At 44.9% G+C, this 27,544-nt stretch overlaps 3 long non-coding RNA genes across 3 annotated transcripts; 1 reads left to right on the top strand and 2 right to left on the bottom strand.

Moving 5' to 3' along the window:
- Positions 1–7,451: 7,451 nt before the first annotated feature.
- On the bottom strand, positions 7,452–14,528 carry LOC144331094 (uncharacterized). Its single transcript, XR_013397980.1, has 2 exons — positions 11,557–14,528; positions 7,452–11,028 (listed from the first exon to the last, which is right to left on the bottom strand). It is a non-coding gene; the product is annotated as an uncharacterized LOC144331094 (long non-coding RNA).
- Positions 10,906–14,926, top strand: LOC114670110 (uncharacterized). The gene is made up of 2 exons (XR_003719593.2): positions 10,906–11,047; positions 14,577–14,926. It is a non-coding gene; the product is annotated as an uncharacterized LOC114670110 (long non-coding RNA).
- Positions 14,626–27,071, bottom strand: LOC144331095 (uncharacterized). Its single transcript, XR_013397981.1, has 3 exons — positions 26,790–27,071; positions 23,998–24,142; positions 14,626–14,757 (listed from the first exon to the last, which is right to left on the bottom strand). It is a non-coding gene; the product is annotated as an uncharacterized LOC144331095 (long non-coding RNA).
- Positions 27,072–27,544: the final 473 nt, after the last annotated feature.

The following is a 27,544-nucleotide window of genomic DNA, read 5'->3' as shown; positions in this document are numbered from 1 at the left end:
GTCACCAGAACATCTCATGTCATGATTTGTAAGAGCTGTAATTTATAGTGCCTATTATGTGCATATGCATGTGATAGCATTTAAAGTTCCTGACAACTATGGGCATTATGAGGGAGTCGATGTTCTTATCCTCAGTAATGGGTGAGGGAACAGAGTCAAAGGAAAATAATTTATCCAAAGGCACACAGTTGATACATTGCACGACTGAAATTTGAACTTGATTCCAAAGCTCTTGGTCTCCACATGCCTGATTGCAGAGCACTGCTGGTTGCTAAAACAGCACTGATTATGCAAAGGTAAACCCTTCCATTTGAGGACCTTTTTCCTACTTCCCAAATCCTCACAATTGTTTTGATCCAATAACTCCCCAGCCAGAGTTTTGGCAGGAATGGGAAAATCCTACACTCTCAATTTTCTAGAGTCCTTTGAGTGAACCACATCAATTTAAGCTACTAAACCCAAAGTAAATGCATCCTGACTCATCTTTTATTAACTGGATCTTATAAAGATCCACAATCACCCCAACACTACCCAAGAGAATGGGAAACATGAATGAAAGGAGATGGCAATAGTAACAGATTATAGCTACAATAGCGTACTTTTTAAGATTATGAAATATATGAACATATAACCGCATTGCTAAAGTCCATCCCAGGCCCTTGGAAGGGGCCCATTCTTGAGGGATACCAAAGGTAAATTCACCTCTAGGCCTGCCTCGCTCAATGGTATTTTTAAAAATGAGACTTGTTTACAAATAGCTACAGAGGCATTATGAGTTTTAAAGAAAAATAATGAAGGCTGTTAAACATGGTCTAGTTTTTCTATTGCTATCATACATGATAGATTTCCCTTTCTAACCTTAAATAGAAAATTATTCGATTCTAATTATTTTCATCCATCACATAATCGCAAAACTTCAGAGCTAGAAAGAACAGAGTTAGAAAGATACAGAGCTCATCTATCCACAGATATCTGGGTGTTCAGGATGAGAAAACAGGCCTGCAAAGGCTGCGTGACCCAGGCAAACTCTACAGACAGCGACCGGCTCTTGTTCTTAAAACAGCAGTGACAATCACTCCAGCCTGCATCTGTTGAGAGTTTATTCTGCCCAAGACAGGTAGAAGCACAAGGCACGCTCTCTGTTCCCAGAGAATTTTGCTCTAGTTGGGAAATTTATATATAATTAATAATGAGGTAGCATCTGATAATAATAAATAATGATAGTATTATTAATATCATAAATAATAATGATAGTATCCGATAAAGTGAGATTGCTGTCAGAGGCAAGAAGTGTGATCTCAACACATGTAACATTTTTAACGCTCAATATGAGAAGCTTAGCAACTTCGATCAGATGTGGGGTTCCTATCACTTTGCCAATCAGCCTCTCCTGAACCAAAGGGGTTGTTAATTCTGCTAAGACGCCCTTAGGGGCTGGGATTATATGGCTGAAAGAAACTACCAAAGACTCCGTTTTTATCCAAATTTTATTGGTTTTGGCTAGAAGCACCATAAAACTCTCTGCAATAGACAGGTACAGTGTATTCCATAAAGTACAAATCTGTGTGGGTGGGTGTGGGTGTGTTTGTATGTTTCAATGGAAAAGAATACAATGTTTCTGGGAATATAAATACAAAATAGCTGAGTTAATCCTAAACCTAATATACTATGTTTCAAATTAACTTGCTTCCTCTGAAATAATATTTGGATCAAGTTTTTGAAGAAATCTTCACAAATACAGAAACTCCAGATGGTAAGTCTAGGTCAATATTCAAGTGCAAATGACTTCTTGCTTCTAGTTGTGGTCTTAAGTGAGAAGGAATCTTGTCCAAATGACTTCCAGGAGATGTGCTTCCCTCACCCCCCATGTTTTTGTTCCTGCAGCCCCTAAAGTACGGTTAATCCCTAGGAGCCCCTAAAGTACGGTTTTTAAAACCTAGCTAATGAGTACAGCAAGTAAATACAAGTTCCAGAGCTAAAAGGGTCCAGTAGTACCCACCTGTACTCATAACCATGGCCAAGATGTGGGACAATATTTTGCAAAAGCTTATTTAAAATTAGGAAAGGAACCAAGCATGGTGGCTCTTACCTGTAATCCAACACTTTGCGAGGCTAAGGCAGGATTGCTTGAGGCTAAGAGTTCAAGACCAGAATGGGCAACCAATCAAGACCACATCTCAAAAAAAAAAAAAAAAAAAAAAAAAGAATTAATCAGCTAGATGTGGTGGTGCATACCTGTAGTCCCAGCTACTCAGGAGACTGAGGTGGGAGGATTCCTTGAGCCTAGGAGCTCAAGGCTGCAGCTCTATCTAATAGAACTTTTTGTAAGGGTGGAAATGCCCTATATCTGGGCTGCCCAATGCATTAGCCACTCACCCTATTGGCTATGGAGCACTTGAAAAGTGGCTGATGAGACTGGGAACTGAATTTTTAATTTGCAATAGTTTTGATTTCTCATATGGCTACTGGCTCCATTCTAGAGCATTTTGCTTCTGCAAGTAAAAATACAAGTACAGAATCTGCAATTAAATGGATGTCTATTCTTTTGGTGGAAACATCTAAGGAAGCAGACCATCCCCTCCTCTTACTCTTATCCCTCTTCCACCAAAAGGAAAGCTCAGACAAGAATGCTTTTGTATAAACTTCCTGTTCCTGCTGTAACAAATTACCATAGACTCAGTGGCCTAAAACAACACACACATATTATCTGACGGTTCCGGAGCTCCGAAGTCAAGAATAGGTCAGCCAGGCTGCGTTGTTTCTGGTGGTTCTCGGGGTGAATCTGTGGTCTTGACTTTTCCAGCTACTAGGGCTTGGCTGTATTCCTTGGCTCATGGCCCCTTCCTCCATCTTCCAAACCAGCAATGTAGCATCTTCAAATTCCTATCCAACTCTGCACCATCATCACCTCTCCTTCTCTGACTCTGACCTCCTGTCTCTCTTTTATAAAAATCCTTTCTGATTAACTGGAGCCCTACTGGATAATCCAGGTTAATATCCCACCTCAAGACACTTAATCACATCTGCAAAGTCCCTTTTGTCATGTAGGGTGACATAGTCAAAGGTTTCTGGGATTAGCACATGGACATTGTGGGGGTGTGGGGGATCATTCTGCCTACTGCACCTTTGCTATGGATTAACTTGAAGTAAGGCCATTATCTCTCAGTGGATTCATGAAAACTCAGCTTCTAGATTCTAGAAGGTAGCCCTGGCTGGTAAGGCTGCACTACAAGTAAGTTGAGGTTTTCTCAGTGTTGTTCTGTCCAACCTGGTGGTTCCCCGACTTTAGCCAGCACCAAAATCACCCAGAGGACTTTTGAAAACAGATTGATGGACCCAACCCCACAGTGTCTGATTCGGTAGGTATGGAGTGTGGCCCAAGAAAATGCATTTCTTGGCCAGGTGTGTTATTTTTAAAATACGTCCACAAACTTTTTGACATTCCTCCCTTTAAAAGGTGGAGGCTTCTTTTCCTCCCTTTAAGTGTGATCTACATTAAATGACTTGTTTCTAACCATGTTCGATGTTAAGAGATGGCCATGTGATTTCAAGACAAGGCTTTAAAAAGCACAGCAGTTTCCACACCCTCTCTCTTGGATCACACCCTCTGGGAAAGGCCGACCCTCGTGTCTGGAGGACACGTGAGCAACCTAGGGAGGAAATGAGGCATCTCACCAACACCTGGCACAAATTTGCCAGCCGCCTGTGTGTGCCACCTTGGAAATGGATTTCATAAAGCATTCAGATGAGACTGCAGCTCTGGATAACATCTTGTCTATAATCTCATGGGACTCCAACCAGTTAAGCTAAATTCCTGACCCACAGAAACTGTGAGAAATAATAAATGTTCACTGGTGTTTAACACCACTGCGTTTTAGGATACATGCGATGCAGCAATAGATAACAATATGCCAGGTGACACTGATGCCACCGGCCTAAGGATTACATTTTGAGAACCACTGGTCTAGCCTTTATACTGTATAAGGCAAGGGACATTTCCCTCCTGCCTGCACTATATACACCAGGAAGCCAGAGGTGGGAAAATGTTCTCATGTTGAAATGTACTGCATATTTATTTTCTTTTTTTCTGCAGACATATTCAGTTACCACCAGTTGCTCTTTTGTGGAAGTGTTTTTACTGGGAAGAATAACAACAATATGTCAAATGATAGCTGGGCTCCAGAAGCCCATTTCTGTCTACTCAGTCATAAAAAATCTTCTGTATATGGATGAAAAACCAGACAGGTTTAGCGAGAAGAGGAAATGATTAGAAGACTAGACCATCATTCTCTCTCACACTCTCTTAAATCTGAAGGTGAACGAGATGAAGAAAGAAAACAAAACCCTGGACAAAAGAGGGAAAGATAGCCCTAGGATCCAGGAGAGCAAAGGGGTGTCCAACTGTTAAATAATGAGAAACTGAAGCTTCCTTCATTGTGTCAGAGAGGCCAATTCCTGAGCCAGCTGTACAGGAAGTGGGGAGTTTACATTATCTGGGATGTCAGTGAGAACCGAGGGGACGTGCTTCCTGTCTGGTTCTCCCCAAAGATTAGCAGACTCTCCAGCAAAGATGCCTTTCCAGGGGTTTCATTTTTTTGTTTTCTTTTCCAGTTGGTAGATGTGGGCCAAGAAGGGAAAGGCAGCTCCAAGAGCGAGGGAGAAATAGCCGTGAGTACAGAGTGCCACAGAGAGAAGCCTGAGCTAGAGTGTGGTGGGACCGCAAGCCAGGGAGGAGCAAGAGCTGTGCCTGTAGGATAGTCTGTCTCCAATTTGAGCAGTGCCAAGAAAAGCTGGCCAAGCAGATCCAGATCCGGATTGGTAGACCCCATTCCAATGCATGGGGTTTCTCTGGCTTTTCCATTTGTTTTATAGAAGCTTAAAATATGACATATGATTCCATTTATAGGAAATTCTTGAAAAGGCAAAACTAATCTGGAGTGACAGAGAACAGAGAAGTGATTGCCTGGGGCCAATATGGGTGGGGGAGGTGATTGCAGAAGGACATGTGAACGTTCTGCTTTATTTATTTATTTATTTATTTATTTATTTATTTATTTATTTATTTTTTGAGACAGAGTTTTGCTCTTGTTGCCCAGGCCAGAGTGTAATGGCACCGTCTCGGCTCACTGCAACCTCCACCTCCCAGGTTCAAACACTTCTCTTGCCTCAGCCTCCCAAGCTCCCAAGTAGCCAGGATTACAGGCGCCTGCCACCACACCTGCCTTTTTTTTTTTTTTTTTTTTTGAGATGGAGTTTCACTCTTATTGCCCAGACTGGAGTGCAATGACTCGATCTCAGCTCACTGCAACCTCCGCCTCCTGGGTTCAAGTGATTCTCTTGCCTCAGCCTCCAGAGTAGCTGGGATTACAGGCATTCACCACCATACCCGGGTAAATGTTTTTGTTTTTGTTTTTGTTTAGTAGAGATAGTGTCAGACTGGTCTCAAACTCCTGACCTCAAGTGATCTGCCTGTTTCTGCCTCCCAAAGTGCTGGGATTACAGGTGTGAGCCACCGCGCCCGGCCGTGTTCTGCATTTTGATTGTGGTAGTTGTTACACGAGTGGAGATGTTTGTCAAGATTCATTGAACTGTACACTTATAATGGGTACATGTTATCGTATATGAATTATATCTCAATGCAGTTGATCTTCAAAAAACATACATGACATATGAGGAGCCCCTCGATGGGGTTGTCAATGACTGGTATGCAAAAAAAAAAAGAACAAAAAACAAGAGTTATTTGGTAGAATAAGGATCCGACTTATTCATTGCAGCCCAAGAAGTGGAACTAGAACAAACGCACATACACTATAGAAAGTGGATTTCTACTCAATGGATTTTTTATGAATGGTCTTGCTCTGTCTGCCCTGCCTTGAATTTGTTGCGAGCCAGTGATCTGAAGGTTTTTTGCTTTTGTTTTTGTTTTTCTGCTGTCCTGGAAACTTTGCAAAGGTGTAACCTTCAGCCTGATAGCAGCAGGAACTCTGCATCCATGTAAGCTCATTGGTGAATTATAATATCTCAAACAATTCAGAGAGAAAAGTGATTTTATTCCGAGTATCCTTTACCAATGAGGAGACTAAGGTTAAACAGTTGATAGTTTTGACTCTTCTTGAAAAGTAGATGGGGTGTATCAGGTACCAATTAGGATGCTTAAGGTTGGAAATAATAGAAATTCTAACTCAAAAATGGCCTAAAATGGGAGACTGAGGCAGGAGGATCACTTGATGTCAGGAGTTCGAGACCAGCCAGGGCAACACAGCAAGACTCTGTCTCTGCAAATAATAAAAAAGTTAGCCAGGCATGGTGGTTTGCACCTGTAGTCCCAGCTACTAGGGAGGCTGAAGCAGGAGGATCGTTTGAGCCCAGGAGTTCAAGCCTGCAGTGAGCTATGATGACATCATTGCACTCCAGCCTGGGTGACAGAGGAAGATCCTAACTCTATTTTTTTTTTAATGTTTGAGAAAATGAAAGGGGCTTGTCAAGCTCACAGGTCCAATGGGCTTCCAGTTTGCATTGATCAAGGCTCTGGCCCCATTTTTCTGTAATTTTCTGGTCCTCTTCTCTTCCATATTTTGCCTTATCCCTTAGGTTGGTTTCCTTTCTGGTAGCAAATTGCTGCAGTTAACCTAAGTCTCATATCCTTATACTTACCATACCACACAGAAGAAATCTTTTTTTACCCCAAGAACCAGAAAAGCGTTCTGAGTTGCAGTCTGATTGGAACAATTCAAGCCACATGTCTTCCTCTGAACTGATTGCTAGGATTATCCTGACTGGCATTAGATCAGTCAAGTCCCACCCTGGAGCACAGATGGGGTCCAACCACCAAACTAAATGTGGCTCTACCCAGCAGGGGAGAGATGGAATTTTTGCAGAGGAGGCCACCGTGTCTCACTACTGCCCCCTCAACCAAAGCGGCCAATGTTCCTCCTTGGTGAGAATTTCTTCCTCTATGTGTTCACGAGTATTTTTACTATCTTCAAAGGTGTAAAAGGAAAATAAATATTGGGCCCCCAAATCACTAAACTAAAGGGAAAAGTCAAGCTGGGAACTGCTTAGGGAAAACCTGCCTCCCATTCTATTCAAAGTCACCCCTCTGCTCACTGAGATAAATCTATATCTGATTGCCTCCTTTGGAAAGGCTAATTAGAAACTCAAAAGAATGCAACTATTTGTCTCTTATCTACCTAGGACCTGGAAGCTCCCCCCTCCCAACCCTTGGAGTCTTCCTGCCTTTTCTTTCAGTTGTCCCGCCTTTCCAGACGGAAACGGTGCTCATCTTGCATATGTTGATTGATGTCTCATGTCTCCCTAGAATGTGTAAAAGCAAGCTGTGCTCTGACCACCTTGGCCCCATGTCATCAGGACCTCCTGAGACTGTGTCAGTGGGCGCGCGTCCTCAACTTTGGCCAAATAAACTTTCTAAATTAACTGAGACGCGTCTCAGATTTTGGGAGTTCACAAAGGATATTTACTTAAGGTGTCTACATGAAAATTACATAGTCACACAGTACATTTCATAAGTATTTACTGTTGAAATTTTTAAAAATTACACAATCCAATAACCTGTGATCCTTTCAAAATTACTTTCCTCTGATCTGTGGCACAGAACAATGAAGTCCCAGAGCCTCAGGGTGTTTAAGAACATGCTTTTGGTTTCTGTGAATTTTGCCTATAAGAATAAACATCTTGCCAGAGTTGCCTGTAAGAGGTAATAAGGTGAAAGAACACCACAAAATTAAACAAAATTAAAATTAACCCAGTGGGAAAAACTGAGGCTCAGAGGAATTAGGTTGGCTGATGATGATGTTAGTGGCAGTAGTTGGATTAAAATGCAAGTCTCTTTATTCTCTAGTCTGGTTCTCTCTTCAAAAATCACATACTGACCTCTGGGTGAAATCAAAGAAAACCTATTTTCTGCCAATGGATGGTGTGATGGTTAATTTTATGTCAACTTGGCTGGGCCACAGTGCCCAGATATGTAGTCCAAACATTGTTCTGGATGCTTCTGTGAGGGTGTTTTTGGATGAGATTTGTGTTTAAATCTGCAAACTTTTAGTAAAGTACATTGTCCGCACTGTGGGTGGGCCCCCTCCAATCATCAATTAAAGTCTAGAACAAAAGGCTGACCTCCAGATTTGGAGACCAGCCTGGGCAACAAAGCAAGACCTCCATCTCTACCAAAAAAAAAAAAAAAAAAATTTAAATTAGCCGAGTAGCACAAGTCTACAGTCCCAGTTACTTGGGAGGCAGAGGCAGGAGGGTCACTTGAGTCCAGGAGTTCGATTGTGCCACTGCGTCCAACCTGGGCAACAGAGGAGACCCTGTCTCAAAAAAAAAAAAAAAAAAATGCTGAACTCCCTCAAGCAAGAGGGAATTCCCCATGAGACTGCCTGCCTTCAGACTTCAACTGCAACACTAGCCCTTCCTGGTTTTTCACCAGACTGCCCTTGGACTCAAACTGTAATTGTTTTCCTGAACCCCCAGCCTGATGGCCTCCCACATCAGATGTTGGGACTCACCAAGCCTCCACAATTATACGAGCCCATTCTCTAAAATAAGTATCTTTTATATACACACACACATAGTATTGTTTCTCTTTCTCTGGAAAACTCAGACTTATACAGATGGTCATATACTCAAATATCCACATGAGAGGTGAAGCTAAAATATTTGTCCTGAGAACTGGGTTGTTTTGGTCATAACAAACTACACCAAAACTCAGTGACTTAAAATAACAATTCTGTTACTATTTCTTGTAATTCTTCCATTGTGGCTGGGCTTAGCTGAATGGTTGTTCTGCTGATCTTACCAGAGGTCACTTGTATCAGTGCATTCAGCTGAAGAGTCTGCTAGGAACTGGGCTCAGTTGGGGTGCTGGGATGGTTGGTCTTTCTATCCATTTTGTCTCAGGGCCTCTCCCTTCCTTCTGACCTCCCTGAGTGCCCCTCTAGGGGTCTCTCTATGTGATCCCTTCATCAGGGTAGGTGAACTTCTTACATAGAAGCTCAGGGTATCAAAGTGCAAAAGCAGAAGCTGTAAGGCCTTCTTAAGGCTAAAGCCCAGAATTGGTATAGTGTAACTTCCATCACAGTTTATTGGTTAAAACAAATCACAGAACCAGCGCAGATTCAATATGCATCCAAGAATGTGCATACTGGCAGGCATGGTTTATTGAGGGCCATGGCCTTATTTAACAACATCACAGCCTGAGTGTACCCCTTATGTAATGACATCCTTTAGTTCTATCATAGAAGAGAAATTGAGGTCCACTGACTTTAAAATGATGCCATATGGTAGCCAATGGAAAACCAGTATGGTGAGACGGATTTCCTCACTGGGCCACAGACTCAGTCTCACAAAATCCTAGTGGCATTACGAATGGCCTTCATCATTAGCCTTCATCAGCACCTAGCATCTGTATATTTATCACTTCACTCTCCCTGCTCAGATTGGTCTGTTGACTCTTACTTTGTGATTGACTATAACCAGATTCTCACCAATAATGGGGTATAGAGGATTAAAGCAATTAACCTGACAGTTCATTCCAACAGGGCATTTCCTATAGTATGTATTAATATCTTCATTTTACCACTCAAATAATCAAGTGCAAGTTGGAACTCCAGATAACTTATCCTAAGACAACCTTGATGCTCCGTTGGCTTTAGTAACCAGGTTCCCTTGCCTGGTGTTGTCTGTGGAACCCCATCTACTTTGCAATTTCCAAAACGGTGAAGCACTTTTGAGTTACTGTGAATGTCATCAGTAGTCCCTAAGAAGAGCATCTGGGAGCTGCTGAAGGCAAGAACAGGGCAGGACAGCCAGGTGGGGGAGCACGTAGCATGGGGCATCCCAGGCCAGGCTGTGGGATGTTTGGGGCACTAGACCCTCTGGGTAGCTGGCTTGGCAAGGCAAGAAACATGGCAACTGGAACCTTCTCCAAGACTCCAAGCCAAAATCTGCCCCAGACTTAGCTACTTGGTTGTACCTGTAAGAGCCCAGGAGTACATTTGATATGGTTTGGATTTGTGCCCCCATCCAAACCTTATGTTGAAATATAATCCCCAGTGTTGGTGGTGGGGCCTGGTGGGAGGTGACTGGATCATGGGGGTGAATTTTCCCCCTTTGCTATTCTCATAATAGAGTTTTCACAAAATCCAGTTGTTTAAACGTGTGTGGGACCTGCCCCCTCACTCCCTCCCTCCTGCTCCAGCCATGTGATGTGCATGTGCTTCCCCTTCACATTCCACCATGATTATAAGTTTCCTGAGGCCTCCCTATAAGCAGAAGCCATCATGCTTCCTGTAAAGCCTGCGGAACTATTTGCCAGTTAAACCTCTTTTTTTATTACCCGGTCTCAGGTATTTCTTTATTGTAGTGTAAGAGCTGACTAATACAGCATCCCTTTTTTTTTTTTTCAATTTGAAACAGGGTCTTGCTGTCTACTCCAGGCTGGAGTGCAGTGGTACAATCTCAGCTTACTGCAGGCTCCACCTCCTGGGCTCAAGCAATCCTCCCACCTCAGCCTCCTGAGTAGCTGAGACTACAGACACGTCCTGCCACACCCAGCTATTTTTGTTTTCATTTTTTGTAGGGACAGGATCTTGCTATGTTGCCCAAACTTTTCTAGAACTCTTGGGCTGAAGCCACCCTCCCTTCTCAGCCTCCCAAAACACTGGGATTACAGGCGTGAGCCACTGTGCCTGGCTAGGAATAAATTTCTAACCCATCCCATGACTCCCAGCAGAAGGAAAGTCTAAATTTAGCCATAGTTTCAGAAACAATGCCCTTACATGACATGAAATAAACAGATCTTCAAGAGAGAGGTGCCAGCTCCTCGTTCAAGGATGCATTTGTCCACCTAGGAACAGACACATGCTGCATACTTCCTGCATGCTAGGCTCTGTAAAGAGGAAGGGAGAGGCCCCTGCTTGGAGAAGCTTTCCATCCAACGGATGTGGATGCCGCCAGTGTCAAACGTGACTTCAGGATCACAGAAGAGGCCGAACGTGCTAAAAGGTCACACTGGAATGAAGCATATAAGGTAATATTAAGAGAAGTAGTGAGAGTCGGTGCTAGGGTCTGAATGTCTGTGTCTCCCCCGAAATTCAGACATTGAAACCTAATCCCCAAGGTGATGGTATTAGGAAGTGGGGAATTTGGGAGGTGATTAGGTCATGAGGGCAGGGCTCTTGTGAATGGGATGAGTATCCTTATAAAAGAGACCCCAGAGAGCTGCCTGGGGTTCTCACCTTCTACCAGGTGAGAACATAGCAAGAAGCCACCATCTACGCACCAGATAATGGACCCTCACAAGACATCAAATCTGCCAGCCACCTCAACGGTGAGCTTTCCAGCCTCCAGAACTGTGAGAAATAAATTTCTGTTGTTTATAAGCCACCTGGTTTGTGGATTTTGTTACAGCAACCTAAACAGACCAAGACAATTGGCAAGATCAGATGTGTTTGGCAAAGATTTGCACAGACTAGCATCCTGCTGTGTGGCTGGAGCGAGGGAAGCTCATGCTGTGCCTCACTTTGATCCAGTCCTTACCTTGTGGCCTTGCCCGATCCTCACAGCATCCCTCAGTGGTGAGAATGATTATCTCCATTCTATGGATGAGGATATGGATAACCAGAGAGGTTAAGTGACCAGCCTCAGATCACACGGCCAATTCAAGGCAGGACTGCTGCAGAGAGCCTGAAACAGGGGCATCCTGGAGGGAAGGAAGAGCATGCATCCTCTCACCCAAAACAGACGTCCGGCTGAGTCCCAAAAGCAAAAGTAATCTGAGTGGGTGCCACCCCTGATGGGGAAGGCAGCCCCCTGGCCACCAGCCTGGGGAGGCCAGACAGCTGCTGCTGTCCCGTGGGCAGCTGGCCCCTTCCTCTTACAGACAGCAGCACCTGCTCACCAGATCACCAGGCAGAGGCAAGATGAATTTTCGCAGCACCAAGTCCTGCTGAAGCTCTGCACAAACACAGCACCCATGGTAACCAAACAGAGGGCAAACACAGGAGCAGGAATGCCGCTGTGAGAACAAGGCCCAGGAGTGAGAGCCATGAGCCACCCACTTTATGGGCACTTACTAAGTGCCAGGCGCCACATCAAGGATTAAATACCTTATTTAATCATCGACACAGCCAGATGAGAATTGTGCCATTGCTGTCCCCTTTAACAACAAGGAAACAGAGATGAGCAGAGTCGATGGAAGCTGTGTAAGGAGAGAACCAAAGGCTCTGTCTGAGCCCAGGTGTCTGATGCCACAACCCAGCCACAATCTCCATGCTACCATTTCCCCTGACAGACACCCAAGTAACACAGCCCCTCGGGAGAGCTGGGCCCCCAAGTGAGGGATAAGTAAATGATGACACAGAATATAAGCTCCTCCAAGGTAGGAATTTTGTGTTTTGCTCATTGATGGGAAGCAAGCTTCTACAATAATGCCAGGCATGTGGCTGACTTTGAGTATTTGTTGGCCAGGTGTAGTGGCTCACACTTGAAACCCTAGCACTTTGGGAGGCTGAGGCAGGTGGGTTGCTTGAGCCCAGGAGTTTGAGACCAGCCTGGGCAGCATGGTGAAACCCCGTCTCTACAAAAAATACACACATAAAAATTAACCAAGCATGGTGGCGGTTGCCTGTAATCCCAGCTACTTGGGAGTCTGAGGTGGGAGATCTCCTGAGCCCGGGAGGTCATGGATGTGGTGAGCCATGATCGTGTCACTGTACTCCAGCCTGGGTGACAGAGTGAGACCCCGTATTTTAAAAAAAAAAATTGTATTTGATGAGGAAAATCAAGAACCAGAAAGCCATCCTGAGATGTAAATGCTGAATTGGCCAAGTGACTCGATCTCACACATTAGCCTTGCAGTCTGAAATTCAGATTATTCCTTACTAAGGCCTAATAGTAAAGTCCCTTAAAAATGTCATTTTAAATATAGTACAATTGGTCAAGGAACCACATCTTTAGCTCTGTTCTTGTTCCACACGGGAGAAGGCCAGGGGAGGAAAATGACACATTTATTGTCCTAGAAAGCCGTTGGCCCGAGAAGGACTTTGACCCCAGCACCTTCCTCAACCAGCCACACAGGCTCACCCCTGGGTCATCTCATTTAATCTTCAATAATGCAACCCCTGCTTTCATGACATGGAATTTGGGGTTCTCATTGACTGTATGATGGTGGGATTTTCCATGTCGCCATGTGTCACAGATGTTTCATTTCCACGTAAACAGTCACGCACATATTGCATCTACTCATGATAAAGCCAGTGGCCCTCAGAGGCTTTCCATGGCTTCTGCCCACAGCCCCAGGGGTCAGCCCTGACCTGCTCTGCTTAGGTATGTCCTGGTGACAGCAAGTGTAGAATCTGCTGGAAATAATAAATACCATGGAGCAGCGGGGAGGGTTTCTGCCACACCGGGGTTTTGTTAGACCTGCAGGATCTGTCAAGTGTGTTTGTTTTGCTCTCTAGATAAATGTGGAGCCAAAGGGTGTTTTTCTGACTGTGAATTCTTGGCATTTGTTCAGGCTTCCAAATAAGCAAAGTGAACACTGCCAGTCTCCTCTGGCACTGCTTGGAACCATTTAATGAATAATAGGATCATGGATGGGACCTGATGCAGGGGTTTCCAAACTTAGCAGGCAGTGGCACTCTTCTTTCCCTTACCCTGAAGTCCATCATTGTATTATAGTATCACATCATATGTATTACATCATCTTATAGAGCTGGCAGTTCTGTGGATGAAGTCAGGTGGCATCTGGGGACTTTCCATCTGAGCTCTCCTTAGCCTTCCTCTTGCCCTGGGCCACGGCTTCTCTGGGATATCCGGGGCCTCAATGAGCACATTTCCAGAAAACTGGTCTAATCCAACCCCTTCATTACAATGGTGGTAAACAAAGGGCCCCAGAGGCCAAGAAACTCAGCCAGGATCACACAGTGAATTAATGACCAAGATGGGGCCAGCACCACCTCCCCGACTCAGGAGATGGTGCTCTCTGTGTAGCCCCTCACCAGTCCAAACCTGCTTTGTTTCTAACCTGCGGCACCGGGAAACACACCTGCCTGGGACAAGTGCCTGGAAAGAATGCAGCTCACCCTGGCCGGAAGGCTCCCAGCAGGTCTTGTGCAAGTGGGTACATGCAAATGACCGCACCTGGCTTACTTGTGAAATGTATAGATTGTAAGAAAGACAGCTTGTGTGTAAAATCTCAACTCCAGGGTGGACTGCCTCACCCCCAAACCCATCCTAGTTTAGATGTAAGAACCTCTCACAGGCGACAAAGCTCTCCCTGGTTGGCCTGACTTCCCACCTCTCAGTGAACATTTTTTCTTCTAAGTGTGTGTGTGTGTGTGTGTGTGTGTGTGTGTGTGTGTGTGTGTTTTGAGACGGAGTCTCACTCTGTCACCCAGGCTGGAGTGCAGTGGCTGGCGCGATCTCGGCTCACTGCAAGCTCCGCCTCCCGGGTTCACGCCATTCTCCTGCCTCAGCCTCCCAAGTAGCTGAATGTGTTCTTCAATGCTCTCTTTCCTTTCCTCCACAAAAAACAAACTCAAAACTTTCTGTTTCAGCCGTTTACTTACTGGAAGCGTATCAGAGACGCACCTCGCAAAAATGACACCGTGAAAATCGAGTTCGAACCGGGAAGGACTTATTCGGTACTGGGGCCTGTGTTCACCAGGGCAGCCCCTCACGAGGCCCTGGTGCCCTCATCATCTCGAAGCTCCCTCCCAGCTTCAGCATGCTAAGAGCCTAAAAGAAATTGGAAACAAACCAGTTGCCCTCTGTCCAGGTGGAGGAGTCCCTCTCTGACCAGGCAAGAGGTGCCACCCAGGGCCCCTAGCCCTGCTGCATGGGCAAATGAGCTCTTGGAAGAGTAAGTGCTGTGACTGATACAAAAACATGACAGAAATGCCTCCAATCCCCACAGAGTTTGTGGTTTATCTTCTGCCTCATATGCTAAAATGTAAACTCCTTGAGGAAGGCATGGTGTCCCACAGAGCACACCTATTTCAGTAGTCTCTTATTTTCTTCACCTTCTCAGTTACCTTTCTCCTTAGTTTTAACTACTTTAGGAAAGCTGGCCAGATACAACTGGGCCCTAGCATTTGTTCTGATACCCCTCTCCTGTCCACCTTGTCTCAGCTGATAGCCTGGTGCCAAGGCCTGAAATGGGAAGCTCCTCCTCCCTCCCTACACCCTCCTTCTCCCTCCCTCCCACACCCCTCCCCTTCTCTCCCTGCACCCCTTCTCTTCCCTTTTGCCATCTTCTCCTCCCTCCTGCATGCCTCTCCCTCCCTCCCTCACCCCTACCCCCTCCCCCTTCCTCTGGCACCCTTACCTCTCCCCCTTCCTCTTTGCACCCTTCTTCTCCCTCCAGCACCCCTCCCCTCCTCCCTCCTGCACTCCTCCCCATCTCTGTATCTCCCCCCTCCCTCTCCCCTTCCCCCTTCACCCCTCTCCTTCCCTTCCTTCCTGCACCCCTCACCCATGCTTGGAGGAAAGTCACATGGGGTCTTTGGCTGGAACACTCAGTGGCGCTCAGAAATCCTAAACACTGTGGGCTCTGCAGCGCCTGCCAGAGAGAACAGGGAGTCCTCGGAGGCCGGACTCAAAGCAGGCAAGATGGAAGAAGCCTTATTAGGTCATCCAGCTACAGCAAGGGGTGAGCCTCTTTCTTCTGCTCCCCAGCCCACAAGAAACGCCTGATCTGGCCATCTCTGTCCCTCCATTTGCTACTAACTCCCCTTTGGGAATGTGCCCTCCTCCCAGTGATCCACAGTCCTTCTCTGGCTGCATCTTGTCCTTCTCCAGACTTGGAAAGGAAACCCAGGGAATGACTTCTGCCCCAGAGCCTGAATCCTCTTTGTTCCCATCCTCCTGACCTCCCTTGCGTTATCTCCAGCACTGAGCACCTTTTACCTTCCATATGGCTGCTTTATTTGTTAGGTTTGTGGTTTATCCCCTGCCTCCTATGCTACAATGTAAACTCCTTGAGGAAGGCATTGTGTCCATTTGGGTCAGGCATATATCTCAAGTGCAGTTTCCCTAAATATTTATTGAATGAACTTCTTAGGCACTAAGATAACCTTCAATGCATATTCTCTCACCCCCTACCCTGTGCTGCGGCTTCTCAGCAATTCCTGCACATAGAGCCATTTATATCACATGCTCTGTGGAAGGACGGTATCCTTGTCATTTCCTAACTCATTCTATCTGGAGGGCAACAGCTCCCTTCATCTTATTGGAGCTGGTGAACTGATCTGAGCAAACCTTGCACTCAAGTTCCCCATGCCATGAGCAGGTGAGTTTCCAAAGGCTACAAACAACTGTCAGAACTCAAGGCGGTAAGAAAACATCAGCAAGCCAGCAATGAGCAATACAGCCCAGCAACCCTGACAGCCCCCAGTGCTGCTTGACCCTGGCCTTGCCTTGACCTCTGCACCCAGTTTCCCTTGACCCATCACCTCCCATCTACTGCACTTGCTCCCAAGGAATAATTTTACAACCTCTGCCACACTCATGCATGAACACTCAGTTAGGCTTGGCATGCTCCGTCTATGAGAGCAGTTGTACTTTCAGCAGTCAAGCTCAAGCTCAAGAATGGACCCCTGCCAGTAAAATGTGAACATCTATAGGTGAGCTGGGTCTGGCTGATCAGACAGCTTAGATTTTTGGTCCTTGAGTCCACAAACCTCCAGTGCAGAACCTACTCTCAAAATATGAATTCGTGATTTCTTATTATGAAAATAATATATCCTTATTGAAAGTGTTATTACATTTTTTTTTTAATTTAAAGTCTCTGCCAGTAACTATTCATCGATAACCCTGTGAATTAGTTCATTTTCATGCTGCTGATAAAGACATACTTGAGACTGGGCAATTTACAAAAGAAAGAGGCTTAATGACTCACAGTTCCACGTGACTGGGGAGGCCTCACAATCATGGCAGAAGGTGAAAGGAAAGGCACATCTCACATGGTAGCAGACAAGAGAAGAGAACTAGTGCGGGGAAACTCCCCATTATAAAACGATCAGATCTCATGAGACTTATTCACTATCAGGAGAATAGCATGAGAAAGACCCGCTCCCACGATTCAATTATCTCCCACTGGATCCTTCCCACCACATGTGGGAATTATGGGAGCTACAATTCAAAATGAGATTTGGATGGGGACACAGCCAAACCATATCACCCTGTAACATTCTACAATTTTTTTTCTCCCTCTTGCACAATCATTACCATTTTTCTTGTTTTCTCCTTCAGGGAAAAATAAATTTTTTTAGCCTATCTTTTTTAATGGAGGTGGCTCACAGCTCACTCGGATTCCTAGGAAGCACGGAAGAGCTTATAATCGTGGAATAGCCTGAAGGCTGGCACAAACCCCTGAGGACAGGGCCTTGACATGGCTTCCTTAATGACACAGAACAGGCCCTAAATCAATGCTGTGCACTAAACACATCTTTGGGCAAGTCCACAGCAAGGTACAGCAGCATGGGTCACTCTGTATGATTTCAAGGGTATGAAAGTTACCTTCCTTGGGTTAGAATTCCTTCTCTACCCATTTGCTAATACCTACACTTCCACTGTGAGAACCGTGGTTTGGAAAGGCCAACTCTATTTACAAGTGATAAGACTGAAATCCCAGAACGGTGAAGTGACTTTATAAGCTTTGACATATGTTTAAATATCCAGGGAAGGGAAATACTTGGAGCTGTCATTCGTTAGTCAACACATGGCAGTCACAGTGATGGTGAATGGGTCTTTCTTAAACACTAAAGGGCAATGGGAAGAGTAGGAACCTGGAGGGCTCAGCACTGGATGATTAGGGTGGGAGTGAGAATTCAACCAAAGAAGTAAATGTGGAAGAGTGGAAAGGCAGGTGACACCAACAACTAACTTTATCCTCTTCCCTTTCTGGGTTAGTTGTATTTAAAAAGGACACATCTAAAGATTCTACCTCCAATCTGGCCCTAGTTAACTAGTCGACCTCAATATGTAAGAAAAAGGGATTGGACCAGAGCAGTGATTCTTTTATCTTAATGTACAACAGCATTACCTGGGTAGCTTAGAAAATAGAAAATAGAATTTCTGGACCTTACTTCCAGTCTGGTTTACCGCTCAGGTATTATTTTTTGTTTGTTTTTTGTAATGCTCCCCAGCAGATTCTGACATGCAACAAGGTCATTTCTGAAGTCGCTTTTTAATTCTAAATTCAGATGGCGTAGAATTTGAGAACCAAAAAGCCTTGTGTTTGGTTAATTTTCACTGCAAGCGGGGAGCACCCAGTCCACCTACACACATCTCTAGCCTTCACAGATGCACCCGTGTGCACACATATGTATCTGCACACAGTGGGGCTGTGCTCATAGAGAGCTGGAAGTTTCTGTGATGCCACATCACAAGACAACTTCCAATGGCAGTACATGCATGCTATCCCTATTCTCTCTTCATCTAAGGGTTTAACAAAGTGGATACAAGGGAGTCCCTCATGGGTAAACTCTTGATTGACCTTTTGAGAAGATAGAGTACATTTCCCTACTAGTACCCACCAAGAGTTCATTGATTTAGTAAAACACTCTATGTGTCATCTATGAGGTTGTCTCTTTCTCGGACTCCTAGAAATCTGTAAAACATTGAAAGGAATTTTTAAATGTAAAAAACAAAACAAAAAAAGACTTGGAGGGGGTGATAACAGTAAATGCAATCATAATTTATCATATTGCCAAACACTGTAAACCTCATTTTGATGCAGTAATGTTAGCTAATGAAGACAGTAGGCTCTGTCTTCATCTGAGTTTGGAAACAGCATTATCAGCACGAGCATAATCTACCGATTTTTCTGTTAACCTCTGAGGATTTGCTGTGCATATGTCTACCAGAACCCTAATAGCACATGCATTTACACAGTTAGGGAAAAATGAGCCTCATTCTCAGAGAAGTCAGCCTTGTAAATATTTGGGAAATATTTTATCCATCCCTGTAGGCCCTAAAACACCCAAGAGCTTTCTTAAGTTTATGCAAATGTATATATTCTCATGTTGCTTCTGAAAGTGTCCATTTCACAATAATTAGCATCTTAGCCTGAAGGCACAGGCATCTATTATTGTTATTTTCCCATCTCTTAAGTAAAACTCTATTGGCAAACTACCACTTATGACCTCAAACTCCATCTGATTCTCATCAAATGTACTCTTTGCAGTGAAAAGAAAAGCCAAGTTGAACTTTTACAAGGTCAGCACAGATATATCTTTGCAGGTGCCACATCTTGTATATGGAAAATATAGAGGCACAATTTCTAGTAAATAGCTGGTTTTTATAGCTGCTGTGAGTTTTATAGAGGTATGAGTAAAAGAAGGCAGCCCCTGGGCCATCTCAACATCTCATCAGTCACAAATAGGAGACCATGAACAGTGCAGATGGTTGAAACATACAAAAAAAAAATCCAATCCAGGAAAAAGGAAGAAGGACGTGGGCTTTCTGCACACCTGACCATATGGAAAGTGAGTTAATTTTATTCCAATTGCATTACAGTCAAATGAGAGTGTGTTTTTGCCAATGTGAAAAGCCAGAATCTCAGTCCGGGTGCAACAAAGCTATTGATTTATTACAAACCTTTAAGACTAAAGGGGAAAAGTAATCTAGTTCTGGGACCAGAGCCATCCCTTCGTTACTGCAGAGGCAGCCAACAGCTGCCTTCATGGTCTAGTTTGATGAGCACTGCAACCTGCCACCATGCTTGAAGCTTCCACCATTAAGAATCCTCCATTGTATTCAGATATTGTATCTCCCTGGATTCCAAAAACCTTCTCTGCAATATCCCTGGTGGACACTTCCAGGGATGGGAAGCTAACTGCTATATAAGACATGAATTTGGGAAACTTCTTCCCTGTATTGAGTTGAACTCTTCCTGTAATCTTCATTCATACATCCTAATCTTGCCACTCCAGAGTTCCATAGAATAAATCTACTACCCTCTCCCCGTGACAGCCCCTCAAATATTACAGGGCAGCCACAGGTCTCCTCTAAGCCTTCTCTTTCCAGTCTCAAAACTCTGAGCTTTTTCAGTCCTAAATGATGCCATTTCCAAAGTCATTATCATTTGGACCACCTCTCTCTGGACCTGATGGTTAAAATACAAAGCCGAAATGCTAGTCTTCTAGAAGGTGTCTAAGGTCCTGTTTATAGTTTGGAGTAACTATACTGTGGGTTCACACAGAGCTTAAAGTTAACTAAAAACCCCTCAAGGTTCTTCACATGAATTCCTATGAAGCCGAGTCTCCCTGGTTGCATGTATAACCTAAACTTGTACATACAAAACATATATATATGTTTATGCAAATTTATATATTCTCGTGTTGCCTCTGAAAGTGTTCATTTCACAATAATTAGCATCTTATTTTAAAATCCATTTTAAATTAGCCATCTGAATTTAGAATTTTTATATACATATACATATGTGACAATTAAATTGTCATACATGACATTTGTATATATGTATGTATATATACATATACATACATGACAATTAAATTGTCATACATGACAATTAAATTATCATACATGACAATTAAATTTCCTTTGTTGTTATGTTATATTCTGCCAAGATCCATTTTTTTTTCCTTTTTTGAGATGGGGATCTCACTCTGTCACCCAGGCTGGAGTGCAGTGGCACATGCCATCATGGCTCACTGCATCTTCCAATTCCTGGGCTCAAGAGGTTCTCTCACCTCAGCCTCCCAAGTAGCTGGGACTACAATTGCATGCCACCATGCCCAGCTAAATTTTTAAATTTTTTTGTAGAAATGAGGTCTTGCTATGTTGCCCAGGTTAGTCTCAAACTCTTGGGCTCAGGTGATCCTCCCACCTCGACCTCCCAAAGTGCTGGGGCTCCAGGTGTGAGCCACTGAACTCAACCTGTGATCTTGAATCTTGATTCTTCTACCCAGGTATCAGTGATCCTTCCCAGCTTCATGTCATCTGTGCAGTGATAAGAATAGCTTCAATTTCTTGATCTAAGTTGACAATAAAATAAGGAATTTAAACAACCAACGGAGGATCCCACCAGGTGGACACCTTGGAGCATGGTGCTCTACAACCAGATGTGACTTTCCTGCCAATTCTGTCTCTTACTTTACATTTCCCCATCTTACTCTGAAAAAATGCAATAAGGGAGCTTTGCAGATTCCCAGCCAAATTCAGATGGGCTGCAAACATTTGACCTTCCCTCCTTAGCCTCTTGCTCTCTTTGGCTCTAATTTTCTCATAGCTTTGTTGCTTTTCTAACTGGGTAAGTGACCAGATACCTCTACTTCATGGAACTTTCTGGGGCAAGAGAGCCAATTTCCCACACTGCTGCATCACACCATCACCCAGAGAAGACCTTTCTTGGTGTTCCTTCTTGGAATATTGCTAAAAAGCCCATTTTGGGCCAGGCCTGGTGGCTCACACCTGTAATCCCAGCACTTTGGGAGACCAAGGCAAGAGGATCACTTGAGTCTAGGAGTTCGAGACCAGCCTAGACAACATAGCAAGACCCCATCTGTACAAAAATTAAAATTAAAAATATTAGCTGGGCATGGTGGCATGCGCTTGTAATCCCAGCTTGTAGTCCCACTTACTCAGGAGGCTGAAGTAGGAGGATCACTTGAGCTTGGGAAGTTGAGGCTGCAGTGAGCCATGATCATGCAACTGCACTCTAGCCTGACACTGTCTTTCCCCCTGCCCCCTAAAAAGCCCATTTGGGCTGGTGCTTTTCACAAGCCTTAGCTCATTCTGGCCTTCCCAATATTTTTCCTGCTAAGCACTGCCATTTTTTGCATCTCTTCTTGGACTGGGGTTCTCCTTCCATTTCTTCCATCTATTTAAATGTAGAGTCCTTGGAGAGTTCAATATGCAGCCACATCATTTCTTCTGCTGTCTTGCTCCTTTCGGGTTTATGTCATGCATTGAGAGTATTTCTGATCAATATCATTCTAGTTCTAGGCAAGAGGGTCCCAACCCTGGCCCTGGGGAAGTGGAGGATTAGCCTTCCTGAAAGAGAAGTTTGGCCTTTGCTTTCGGCCGCTGAGTGGTGATCTCCAAGCCACTGGAATGTCCTGCCCAAATAAGAGGGTCTCTGTTTGCCTGAGGACTTTAGCCACTGGATAGTCTAATGATATGATTTATGATGGGGGCTTGGAGACACATTATATCAGTTCCAACCTCCAGAATTATTAGCCTGAGCCTCTAAAAGGGGAAACTGAAGGTCACCCACATGAGTAGTATGTGATAGACCCCAAGCAAAAACTGTGGACAGCCAAGGCTCAGGTGAGCATCCCTGGTTGGTTGTACCCTGTGTACATTGTCATGGCCAGGAGGAGGCAATGCCATCTGATACAGTGTGGAGCTGCCCAATCACAATTCATGTCAAAATGTAATTCCCAGTGTTGGAGGTGAAGCCTGGTGGGAGGTGATTGGATCATAGGGGTGGTTTCTCATAGTTTAACACTATGCTCCTTGGTGTTACTGTGGCAATAGTGAGTGAGTTCCTGTGAGATCTGGTTGTTTAAAAGTGCGTTGCACCTCCCCTCTCTCTCTTCCTCCTGCTCTGGCCACGTGAAGTGCTGGCTCCTTCTTTGCCTTCTGCCATGACTGTAAGTTTCCTGAGGCCTTCTCAGAAGCCAAGCAGACGCCCGCATCATGCTTCCTATATAGCCTGCAGAACTGTGAGCTCATTAAACCTCTTTTCCTTATAAATTACCCAGTCTCAGGTATTTCTTTACAGCAATGTGAGAATGGACCAATACACTGATCATAAATGCATGGGAAGAGAACCAAAGGATCTTCTTCCTTTGGATCCCAACTGGACTTTGTCCTGTGTGTCTCTTCCCTTGATCAATTTTCTTGTGTAAATTTTAACTGTCAAAACAAACACACACACACTCTCTCATCTATGTACAGTGCTTTCTTGGGTTCTCTGAACCATTCTAGAGAATTATTGAACTTGAGGGTGGTCCTGGGGACCCCTAAACTTGCAACTATTGTCTGAAGTAAGGGACTATTCCATAAGACTTTGCAGTTTGCTAAACTGTACTACAGCCCCCAACTCTAGGGAAATAACCCTGACTCTTATCCAGTTTTGTGCCTCCCTCCAGAACAAGGCATCCCCAGAGCTAAGGGGACATAACTTTCCTCTTTCTGAATCACACCCCTGCGTGTGCTGGTGACTGGAGTTTGGATGAGTGTGCTGGGATGTCCCCGTGGGTGAGAATGAGTCCTCCCGCAGCACGGAAGGAATGAGAGAACAGAGGGTGAGCTTGGAACAAAGGCCTGGAGCCAAGGCCAGCTCTCCCCACACCACCATATTCCACTGCGGAATTCCAGACAGTTGAGAATTCTAAATTTGAACTTGGACTTCAAGATCATCATGACAGTATTTTTTTCAAAGCAGCAAGCTACAGCATATTTTATTTAATAGGTTGTTGGCTTGATTTACAGCCTTTAAGTATCTAGACATGTGGTATGTAGGTCTCTGTTTGTATTCTTGCCTGAGCCCCCGAAGTGTCAGGAGCCAGCCTGTTGCTGATTGTAAAGATTCTGTTTGTAGAGGCTTCTGCCCGATGATAGTGTCTTTTAAGACAGGGTGCTAAAGGTCAACAAAGCATCACATCTACATTTTCACAGATGATCTTGAAATGTATGTAGCAGGATGTTAAAATGGGATTTTATTTGTCTTATTTTCTGCTGAGGTTTCAAAAGGCTAAGAATAAAACAGTAAACTAAGTATTCCCACATTCCAAAATGAAGTGCTAGACCACTGCTCTAGGTTTTCTATTGCTGCACAACAAGATGCACCAAAACTGTACAGCATAAAATAGATCTTTTATTTTCTCAAAATTCTTTGGCTCCGAAATTTGTACAGGGCACAGAGGAAATGGCTCACCTTCATGACTAAAGTCTGGGACTTTACCTGGAATACCACATAGCAGGGAACCAGCTAAGGTGGCTTACCTGGGTCGTATGGCTGGGGACTTCAGGCTTCTGTTGGTTTGGTTCCTCCGCTCTCTGTGTGCCCTTTCCATGCGGCTAGCTTGGCCTTCCTCATAATATGGTGGTCTGATTCATCAGCCTTCTTACATGCCTGCTGCATTCTCTCCTGAGAGAGAGCCGAAGATGTCAGGTCTCTCAAAGGCCAGGCTAAGCACCGGCACCGTATCACTTCCTCCATGTCCAACTGGTGAAGGCAAATCACAGGGCTAGCCCAAGCTCAAAGAGGAAGAGCAGGAATCGCCTCTACTTCTTGATGAATGAAGCCAATAGAGAAGGAAATCACATATAGGGAGAGAAGGAAATGATGGTGGCCACCTTTGGGGATAACATACAACTATCCACACAGACTTGCAAAGGAGGGAAGTGATGATGTTTTCTAACCCTTAGCTCTATGCCAGTCAAAGCTTTAAAAGGTTTAAAGTTGGAAATGAGAAAGAGGGTTTCTTTGGAAAAAGTTGTTGGAGCACTGAGGCACTTTTCTTCCTGTGCTTCTCCTTCACCTCAAGCCTAGTAGGAGGAGTTTCAGGGAGACACCACGCTTTGATCCATCTTTCCAGTTTTGACTTTACTGTTTCTCATAATGCAGCTTTTGGCATTTTCCCTCTAGCTACATAAACCATGGTTGAGGAGAATTAGCCTCTTGTACACCCATGTTTGTAGGAATGTTGGTGTTATCCACAACACCCTAAAGGTGGAAGCAATCCAAGTGTCTGTCAATGGATGAATGGAAAAATCAGTCATGATAGGAATATCTCCAGCCCATGTGAAGAGTGTGAACCTTGAAAGGCCGGCTCTCTCAAGGTTCACACTCTGGCTAACGGGGCTTAAATTCAATTTAGAGCCAAGCGGCAACTTGCTGACTAGAAGTCACGCGTGTATTTTGAGTTGCCAGAAAAACCCACATCTGCTTAACTTTGGGACTTTCATAGCTTCCTGTTCCTGTTTATGTTGCCCAAACCAACCAATAGACTATGACCTGTGTCAACAAATCAGAACTCAGCAAGCATCAACCAATCAGATTAAGCAAGTTTGAATCTTTTATTTGCATAAGTGGACCTGAGTGGAAACATGGGCAGGAACTTTCTCTATAAAAGCCCAGCCCCTCCTTTGTTGTCTGGAAAGCACCTTCATTTTACACCGAAGGCTGCCTTTCCCTAGTTTGAAAACTGTTTACAGGAATAAAGTCTCTTTCCTCTAAATCCCTTTTCAGAGAACTATTGTTCACAAGGGTTATCCACCAAATCAGAGGATCCCTGAGCTGTGTGCTCGCAGCCTTCAGTACTAACAAGGCTGGGAGTTGGGGCGCTCCCCTACACGCTCCAGGTCTTATTTATGTAATGTGAATTTCCTGCTGGACCTCAGTTCTCTAATTGTGTTTTTATTTCTTGTTGCACAATTAGGCCTCTGGGAAATATCAGTGTAAGAAGTTGGGTTTTTCATGAGAGTTCTGAGTCAGACAGCAGTAGGAAGTGGGGAGGTTAGGGACAAAGGAGAGAAAGGACCCGTCCTCCCCCATTTCACTGTTGGCCCAGGCCCAGCACCATCTGGATCCGTTCCCACTGGGGCTCCCCCAGGCACTGGAGAGTACAGAATGGCACCCTTCGTTAGGTTACGACACTTATCAAGTCCAACCAGGTGTGGGTGACCCAGCTTCGCAGTCCTGAGAACACTGCATTCCGCTCTGGCCAGCTGCAAGGAAACGCAGGGCAGTCTTTGCTTTTGTTTGTTTGTTTGGTTTTTTGTTTTGTTTTTCTGAGATGGAGTCTCACTCTGTCACCCAGGCTGGAGTGCAGTGGTGGCAATCTCAGCTGACTGCAACCTCTGTCTCCTGGGTTTAAGCAATTCTCCTGCCTCAGCCTCCTAAGTAGCTGGGATTACAGGTGTGCACCACCACACCCAGCTAATTTTTGTATTTTTAGTAGAGATGGGATTTCACCATTTTTGCCAGGCTGGTCTCGAACTCCTGACCTCAGCTGATCCATCCACCTCAATTTCTCAAAGTGCTGGGATTATAGGCATGAGCCACTGTGCCCAGCCTCATGAAGAGCAGTCATCTGAGAGCTGTATTTGAAACCCAGATGATAGATCCGTTTGTGACGAATGCTTAGAATGACTGAATCTGGGCTTCTCCACGACTCTCCTCCTGCCTTCACCCATAAATCTCCCCAAAAGCCATTCACTAGCCTGTCATGGTTTTAAATGTGGCCCACAGTTCCTTGTTACTGACTCCACCTTGGGAGGTGAGGTCTATACCCCTCCCTTGAATCTGGGACTGCTAGGGACTGCTCCCACCAATGACAGATAGTAGAAAGCAAGTCAAGGTGATGGTAGGGACAGGGTCTATAAGGCAGGCAGTGGGTACCGCCTCCCCTAAGGGCTGCCCCTCCGGGCTCTTTAGCTGCCAGTTTGAGCTTGGCCCTCTGGCCATCCCTGTTCCTGCCCGGTGCATAACCATGTGCATGAACAAGCCATCTGGAAGTGTGTCCTCCTTCCTTCACTCTCTCAGCCCCCAGCCCTCTGAGTTATCTAAGAACCATAGAGCAGGGACAAGCCACCCTTGCTTTGGCCCTTCCAAATTCCCCAGCCCCGATCAGCCGGCATCTTAAGATAGTTGTTTCACCTACGACCTTCTGGGGTGCTTTCTCACACAGCATTAGCAACTAGAACACTGTCTCTGCATCTGCCCTTCAACTGGAATTAATAGAGCGCTTTGTTGGTTAAATAAATATTTAGAATCAAGAACAAGGGCTTACCCCTAGTGAAGATCCAGGTGCAAGTATTCTGGAGGGGCTCTTGACTGGCACTGTGACTCCAGGCTGGACAAAGTCCAGTCCAAAGGCAGCATCTCTTGTTTTGTTTTGGGGTTTGTTTGCATGAGAACACGTGTTTCTCCAGTCCTTACATAGCTTCCACAAAGGCAGCCTGGCCCTGGAAAATTTCCTGAGCCTGGTTGGGATGGGGGTGATGGCAACAGACTCCCCTTTTTCTGTTGTTGTTGCTTCCTGGAGCTGCTGGGAGATGAAAGAGTCAGCAAAGAGTCGGGTCCGACAGGCTTCCTGCTACTAGGACACGGATCACAGCCCATCATTTTTTCAAAGGCGTGGGGCGGGAGATGGGGAAGGAAAACAACAATATGAGGAAATTTACATGGCAGCCTCGGGATTCACCTCAGATTTCCTTTACAGGCAGGAGGGGACAATATTATTACTGATTCATTGATTTTTCCAATGGGAGAGAGTTGAAGACACACAGACAGGAGCTGATGGTGCCCGTCAGCATTCATTCTGCAGTTGGAATTGATTCTTTATACATCATACATCTTTAAGGAGCCTCCAGAGAGTGTGTGAAGCAGTGTAAACTCAATCCGTATTGCTCGTCAGATTGGGGATTTCACATTTGCCGACTCCACAGGACAGGCTGTGTCCTGTTTGTTCTAGGGTTGAGTGAAGTGAGTTGTTCAAGACCACTCAGCTATGGTGTGGCAGCCCCAGGGGGTTTAGGCTTCAAG

Source organism: Macaca mulatta, chromosome 9, assembly GCF_049350105.2.
Source record: "Macaca mulatta isolate MMU2019108-1 chromosome 9, T2T-MMU8v2.0, whole genome shotgun sequence".
Lineage (NCBI taxonomy): Eukaryota > Metazoa > Chordata > Mammalia > Primates > Cercopithecidae > Macaca > Macaca mulatta.
This window is presented reverse-complemented; position numbering and strand designations above follow the sequence as displayed.